Source organism: Solanum verrucosum, unplaced genomic scaffold (assembly GCF_900185275.1).
Source record: "Solanum verrucosum unplaced genomic scaffold, falcon-dt-bn FXZP01000249.1, whole genome shotgun sequence".
NCBI lineage: Eukaryota > Viridiplantae > Streptophyta > Magnoliopsida > Solanales > Solanaceae > Solanum > Solanum verrucosum.
This window is the reverse complement of record NW_026019991.1, coordinates 228,917-237,214: the sequence shown is the minus strand read 5'-3', so window position 1 is coordinate 237,214 and position 8,298 is coordinate 228,917.

Genomic DNA, 8,298 nt, shown 5'->3' with positions numbered 1-8,298 from the left:
GAGTTTATACCGGTATTTCTAATACATTTCACTTACAAGTTGGTGTGTGTCTAGGGCCTTTTTATTGGTTTTTATGTGTTTTTATCATGTTTTGCAGGAAAGATGTTCAGGCGCGGAAGTATAGAGACAGCTGAAAGAAATGCAGAAAAAGGCATTCACGGAGGTGATCTACGGACCGTAGGTCCATTGACGGTCCGTAGATGGTGACGTAGATCAGCAGGCAAGGCATGGAGGCAAATCAGGGAAATCTGACCAAGTGTGGAACCACGGTGGCCATTGACGGTCCGTAGATTGATCTACGGACCGTACTGTTGATCCGTAGATTGATACTGCGAGGGTTCCAGTACCTGATTTTTGAAGATTCTAAGTGTGGAGCTACGGAGGGGATTGACGGACCGTAGATCGATCTACGGTCCGTACTGCAGTTTCCGTCATTTGCTTCAGAGAAGCTGATTTTTGGAAGCTGAAATATTTTCTAAGTCCTGGCTGACGGAAGGGACTCGGACCGTAGATCCATTGACGGTCCGTAAGTCAGTCTCGTGGAATGAAGACGCGTGCCTGAACAAACTTTCCTTAATTTGTTTCCCTTTTAATTTAGGATTTGTTTTTATAAATAGGGCATGTAAACCTCGTTTTGGGGGTTAGACATTATTAATTTAATTCTTTTTTGTACTTCAGAGATTATTCTTGCAAACCTAGCAATTATTGATTTCTTAAGATCGTTTTGAAGAATTTGGTGTTGCAATTCAAGTTTGAATTTCTGGGTTTATTATTCTTCTTATGTAAGTTCATAATTCTTACATCTAAAACAATGAATTGTGTTCATATGATTACGAGTAAATAAACTCTACAACTAGGGTTGTGGGAACCATGAGCGATTAACAAAGTATGAATAGTAACAAGCAATTCTTGAATAGTGTTGTTGCATGCATTGATAATTCTTTTGTTTAGAAGTCTTTTTCAACGAGTGCACGCGTTAGAACTCACCTTGTTGCTACTTGCCGGACAAAGGAGGTAATCAACAAGAAAAGAATTATCAACATAGATTTAGTGTGATACTATCTAATAAGCTAGTGTCGATTAGTGTGAAGTAATAACTAAGACAAACATCGATGTGATATCTAATATGAGTTAAATGTAAGGATTAGTAAGTTATACATACGTAGCTGGACCAAGGTGTGGGTGAAATTCTCTAGATGTGGACCAAGATTTAGAGATACCTAACTTATCACTTTGCATGTAGTACACTAGGAAATGATTGCTATTACTAGGATTACTGCGTTATGAGATTGTGGGAACACATATACCCTAGTTAATTTTCTCATCTTGATAACAACCGAAATTGACTTTTGTTTACTGATTACTTACTGAATTCTTACAATTTCTTCCTCAAAAACTCCCCCTCCCTTTAATTACTTGTTTCTGGAAGTAATTTGAGTAAACTAATATAATTGTTGGTTAAAATTAAGTCTAAACCATTTTCATCGTGGGATCGACCCCAACCTACAAGTTGGTTCTTTACTTGATAACGATCCCTTATGCTTCTTTAGGGAGGTGTAATTTGAGCGTATCAAATTTTGTTGCCGTTGTCGGGGAGTTTTTTGCTTTTAGATTAATTTGAACTACATTATTGAACTTTGGTCAAATATTTTCCTAATTTTACTTTTTCTTTTTCTTTTTGTCTCTCTCAGGTTCTGACTCCAGTGTATGCCAAGTACACGGAGCCAAGGTAACCAGTTACTCCTTACGATCCAGAGTTGAACTGAACTTTGCGAAGAATGAACAATCAAAGAGTTCAAGCTAATCCAATCGGAGGCAACCTAAGTGATGAAGTTGAGTTGCAACCTCCGAGGGTAGTTGGTGGAGAAAACCAGATTCTAGCTGAGATTTCAATTGGGAGATGCAATGAGGGTGCATGGCCCACCAGGCCCATGACTGCATGACAACTATAGGGGCAACATAAATATTGCTGACTCAGATGGACCTCTTGTCCTATCCCCTTTGCTGCCGGGGTACACATTTGTAGTGACCAGTAGCTTGATGCAGATGCTTACATCGAGGGGCTTGTTCTCAGGATCGCCATCGGAGGACCCACATGCTCACTTAGCCAAGCTATGGGTGGTGTACAAAAAGCTGTGTAGGTCGACCATACTTGGATATGGAAATTATCGGATTGCGAGTGTTCCCTCTATCACCGACAGACGATGCTGCTATATTGTTCACTGAGCTCCCTTATAACTCAATCTATACATGGGACCAACTGAAGGATGTGTTCTTAGCAAGATATTATCCAGTGTCCAAGAAGCTCAATCACAAAGATAAGGTCAACAATTTTGTGGCATTACTTGGAGAGTCTGTAAGTAGCTCTTGGGACAGATTCACTGCGTTTGTAAGAGGTGTTCCGAATCAACGTATTGATGATGAGTCATTGAAGGAATATTTATATCGAGGTAAAGATGACAACAATAAAGCAGTGCTTGATACTATAGTTGGAGGATCATATGGTGAGTGCACAAACACTCAGATTGCATAAAAACTGGAGAAGATCTCTCGCAACAAAAAAGCATGGAGCACTAGGAGGTCGGATACCGGATGAAACACATTTGCCATTCATACTACAAACAACCAGTCTGTAGATGAGATTCGTGAGAAGATGGCTCAGATGAGAATCGAGTAAGGGTTGGTATTGAAGCATGTGAGCGAAAGTGCGGAAAAGGTAAATGTTGTGAATTACTTGACTAGAACTCCACCACCAGTTCAAGAGTGTTATTATGAAGCGGATACTTATGCGGTGAATGATTCGACGGGGGTTCCCTACCAAATGCCCAAGGTTCCAACACAGATAATTGGCGCCAAGGTCAAGGAAACCAAGGTCGGAACTATGACAATTACAACTGAGAGGGTCAATATGTCTAGGATGGGAACTTCAATCACGATAGCAACTACAACCGGAACAACTATGGCAACAAAAATGATCGGGTTGGACCTTATGTCCCCTATCAAAAAAATTGGGAATATGGTACTAGGGAAACTGAAGGCAATATGGCGCGTATTGAAGATATGATGCAGAAGAAGATGAGAAGGTTTGATGCAACTGATGAGAATGTGAAGGAGATGAGAAACGACTTGTCTGGTATTGGCAAAAAGTTGATGCCCATGCAGTGTCAATAGAGCATCTAGAGCAGTAGATGACTCAGTTGTCTACTACAGTGAACCCACGTCAACCTGACACCCTTCCTAGCAACACCATCCAAAATCTAAAGAATGATGGTAATTGTATGGCAGTTACTACTCGAGGGGGTAAGCAAACCATTGATTCACCTATGTCGTCTGTGGTGGATGTTGATATTAGAAAATAGATGATGTGGTAGAGGTTAGAGAAGAGTCTGAGAATGTGACAAAGAAAGAAGTAGATATATCTCAGAAAGTGGTCCCCATACGTAGACCTCCACCACTTTTTCCACAGAGGTTAGTGAAGAAGATTGAAGATGGTAAATATCACAGGTTTATTACTATGTTGAAGCAGTTTTCCATCAACGTTCCTTTGATAGAAGCTTTGGAGCAAATGCCTGGGTATGCGAAGTTTATGAAAGATCCGGTGACAAAGAAAAGGTCTGTGAGTTTTGAAGATGATGATAGACTGCAACATTGTAGCGCTATTGCTATAAGGTCTCTTGTGCAGAAAAAAAAAGACCCTGGTGCTTTCACGATCCCATGTACTATAGGGTTGTTACACTTTGCTAAGGCATTGTGTGGTCTTGGTGCTAGCATCAACCTCATGCCATTGTCTATTTATAAGAAGTTGGGTATATGGGATCCAAAGCCTACTACGATGCGGTTACTTATGGCCAATTGAACCTTGAAAAGGCCCATTGGTGTACTCCGTGATGTGCTAGTGAAAGTGGAGTCGTTAATCTTTCCGGCGGATTTTATGACTCTTGACAGTGAGATTCATTTTGAGCTTCCCATCATCCTTGGCAGACTATTTTTTGCCACAGGGCATGCATTGGTTGATATGGAGAATGGGCAGATGAAGTTCAGACTGAACAATGAAGAAGCAACTTTCAATATTTGTAGGTCCATGAAGCAGAGTAATGAGCTCCAAACGGTATCTGCTATAACTTACACAGTTGAGAGTGGAACAAAAATGGAAATTAAAGAGCAACTCAGTGTTGAGGCACTAGCAACAGTTATAATGAATTTCGATAGTGATGGAATTGAAGTGTATGTTGAGGTGGTAGCTATACTCAATAGGTGCGAATATAAGTTAAAACCAAAGAAGTATGACTTAGACATGAAGAATCACGAGTCTCCACCCGCGAGACCATCTATTGTGGAGGCACCAAAATTAGAGCTTAAGGCTCTACCACCGCATTTGAGGTATGTATTCTTGGGTAGAGATAATACTTTGCCGGTCATCATTGCGGCATATTTAAATGCGAGACTAGTGGAGTGCTTGGTGACTGTGTTAAAGAGGTTCAAGAGAGCTATTGGGTGGACTATTGCGGATATTATTGGGATTTCTCTCGATATTTGTTCCTCTAAAATCCAACTCATGCCAAATCACAAACCTAGTATTGAGCACTAAAGAAGTTAAATCCACCTATGCAAGAGGAAGTTAAAAAAGAGATTATCAAGTGGTTGGATGTTGTAGTTATCTATCCCATTGCAGATAGTAGTTGGGTATGTCATGTTCAATGTGTGCCCAAGAAAGGTGGGATTACTGTGGTTCCTAATGAGAGAAACGAGCTTGTTTCGATGGGGCCCGTGACTGGATGAAGAGTCTGCATGGACTACCGTAACCTAAATGGTTGGACAGAAAAGGACCATTCCCTATGTTATTCATGGATCAAATGTTGGATAGACTTGCTGGTAAGGGTTGGTATTTTTTTCTTGATGGTTATTCAGGCTACAATCAAATTTCTAAAGCTCCGAAGGACCAAGAGAAGACCACGTTCACTTGCCCTTATGGGACTTTCGCCTTCAAACAGATGCCCTTTAGGTTATGCAATGCTCCAGCAACCTTCCAGCATTGTATGATGTCGATATTTTATGATATGGTGGAGGACACTACTGAAGTGTTCGTGGATGATTTTTCTGTGGTAGGTGACTCTTTTGACTGATGTCAAGATCATCTAGCTGAGGTGCTTAAAAGGTGTGAAGATTGCAATCTGGTGCTAAATTGGGAGAAGTGCCACTTTATGATGAAAGAAGGGATAGTTTTGGGTCATTGGATTTCTGAGAAGGGCATTGAGGTTGATTGAGCAAAGGTAGAGGTAAGTAATTGAAAAGCTTAAACCACTTATCTCTGTAAAAGGTGTTCAGAGTTTTCTTGGGCATGCAGGTTTCTATAGGAGGTTCATCAAAGATTTCTCTAAAATTGCACATCCATTGTGCAAACTGCTCGAAAAGGAGTATAACTTTGATTTTGATGATGCTTTTCTGAGGGCATTTGGAGAGCTGAAGGAGAAGTTGTTTACTGCACCTATCATTATTTCATCGGATTGGGGACAACCGTTTGAGGTAATGTGCGATGCGAGTGGAGTGGCGCTTGGTGTAGTATTGGATAGAGGCGAGATAAAAATCTCCATCTTATTTACTATGCTAGCACAACTTTGAATATGGCCCAGAAGAATTATACTATGACTGACAAAAGCTTCTTGCGGTGGTTTTTGTTGTCGAAAAATTCTGATCCTACCTGCTTGGTACTAAGGTCATAGTGCATACTGACCATTTTGCATTGAGGTATTTGATGGCGAAGAAGGATGCAAAATCGAGGCTGATTAGATGGGTATTGTTGCTGCAAGAGTTTGATTTTGTGGTAAAAAATAGAAAGGGGACTGAAAATCAAGTCGCCGATCACTTGTCCAGATTAGAGGAAGAGGCTATGCTTAAGCTTGCTGATATGGCTGAAATTAATGATACTTTTCCTGATGAACATGTATTGGCTGCTTCTCATGATCTGATTCCTTGGTTCGCAGATTTTGCTAATTAGTTGGCAAGCGATTTGGTGACACTGGACTTGTATTTTCACCAAAGGAAAAAGTTTATGCATGATGTGAAGAAATTCTTTTGGGATGGGCCTTATTTGTATTGTAGTTGTGCTGATAGGATTATTCGTCGCTGTGTACCCGAGGTTGAGATGTTGAGTGTACTTGAAGAATGCCATTCATCGCCTGTTGGTGGGCATCATAATGGTATTTGGACTGTGCATAAGATTTTGCAGTGTGGGTACTACTAGCCTACCATCTACCAAGATGCTCATGATTTTGCCAAGTCTTGTGATCGTTGCCAAAGAGAAAGAGGATTTCAAAGAGGCAAGAGCTTCTTATGAATCCTATATTGGTGATAGAGTTGTTTGATGTATGGGGCATTGATTTTATGGGTCCATTTGTGAGTTCACATGGGATAAAGTATATTCTTGTTGCAGTTGATTATGTATCGAATTGGGTGGAAGCAGTTGCGCTCCCCAACAATGAAGGTAAAAATGTCACCACATTCTTGAAAAAGAATATCTTCCCCACATTTGGTACACCGAGGGCGATTATCAGTGATGGAGGCTCCCACTTTTGTAATAAGTTGTTCAAGGCACTACTTGAGAAGTATGGTGTCCGCCACAATGTACCCACTCCTTACCATCCACAAACTAGGTGGCAAGTTGAAGTGTACAACAGAGAGATCAAACAGATTTTGGCGAAGACTGTGAATGCTAATAGAACGGATTGGTCAAGGAAGCTTGATGATGCTCTATAGGCCTATCGCATTGCATACAAGACCCCATATGTATGTCTCCTTACCAACTTGTATGTGGGAAGTCTTGCCATTTACCGGTAGTGCTAGATCATAAGCCTTTGTGGGCGATGAAGAAGCTAAATTTGGATTTGGGCGCCACATCTAATCAAAGAATGAATGACTTGAATATGCTTGATGAATTTCTCCTAAAAGCTTATGAAAGTTCAGCCTTGTACAAGGAGAAGATGAAGAGGTATCATGACAAATAATTAAAAAGCGAGAATTTGTTGTGGGTGATCTTGTGCTTCTATTCAACTCTAGGTTGCGTTTGTTTCCGGGCAAACTCAAATACAAATGGACCGGGCCATTTTTGCTCACAAAAGTGCTTCCCCATGGAGCGATTGAGATTGAAAACAGTGAAGGAACAAGGTTCATGGTTAACGGGCAAAGAATCAAGATCTATCTAGGAAACGCAGAAACTGTGCAAGAAGTTGTTAAAGCCTATCATCTTGATGAAGTCTGATTATTCAATAGGCCTGCGTCGTGCCGCGACGTTAAATCTAGCACTGCTTGGGAGGAAATCCAAGATGTAAAATCTAGCCAACAATAGGTTTTGTTTTCCATTTAGTAATTTTCTTTGTTTAGTTGCTTCTCTGCACTCATTTAGATAGTTGTTTTACTGTTGTTTTAGTGTTGGCTAGAAATAGCATAGGGTCCGTCTCTAAAAAGTTTCCAGAAAATGTAAAAAGAACGTGCTAATGGTTGCTACATGTGCAGGGGCGAAAAGCAGAATCTGTAGGAAAAAGGTCTGGTGCAGCATCTACGGACCCCATTGACAGCCAGTAGTTCAGTCCACGGATCGTCAATAGTGTCCATAGATCCCAGGTAAGTTCTGATATTTTCCAAGTTAGAATGTCATTTACGGTCCCAATCTACAGACCATAGGTTGATCCACGGACCGTAGACGGGGTCTCGTGGATCCAAACCCTAATTCTATCTGACCTGACCTGAACCGCCTATTTAAAATTCCGCTAATTTGAAATCATTTCCACTTCCCTCCATTCACTCTCCAACCGGTTCAAACACTTCAACTCCCCTAAATCACTCCATAACTCCCCCATAAAATCATCTCTTCCATTCCCCCATAATTCCCACGATTCCTTTGCATTTTGAATACTACTCATCCATATTCCACAAAAGGGTCTGGTGTTTGGTTTAGTAACGAAGATGTGGTTTTTGGTCTTAAAAGAATCTATCATCACACAATCACCCTATTCCCGTTGCCCAAGGTAATAGACTTTCTCGCCACTTTGAAATTCGATTCATTGATATTTTATAGAAAGTCAGGGATTGGGTTTTGACCTTGGGTAATTGTTAGATGAAATTGCAAGCTAAAATTGAAAGTTACAATACCCTTAGAACGATAGATAGTGATTGTATTGCCTTGTTGTATGAGATTATAAGTCTAAATGTAAGTTTCGAATTAGGGTTCCAAAATTTGTCTTAAATACTTGTTAAAATGATTAAACGGAATCCTAAGAATGACAAACTAGCATGATTAAGTGT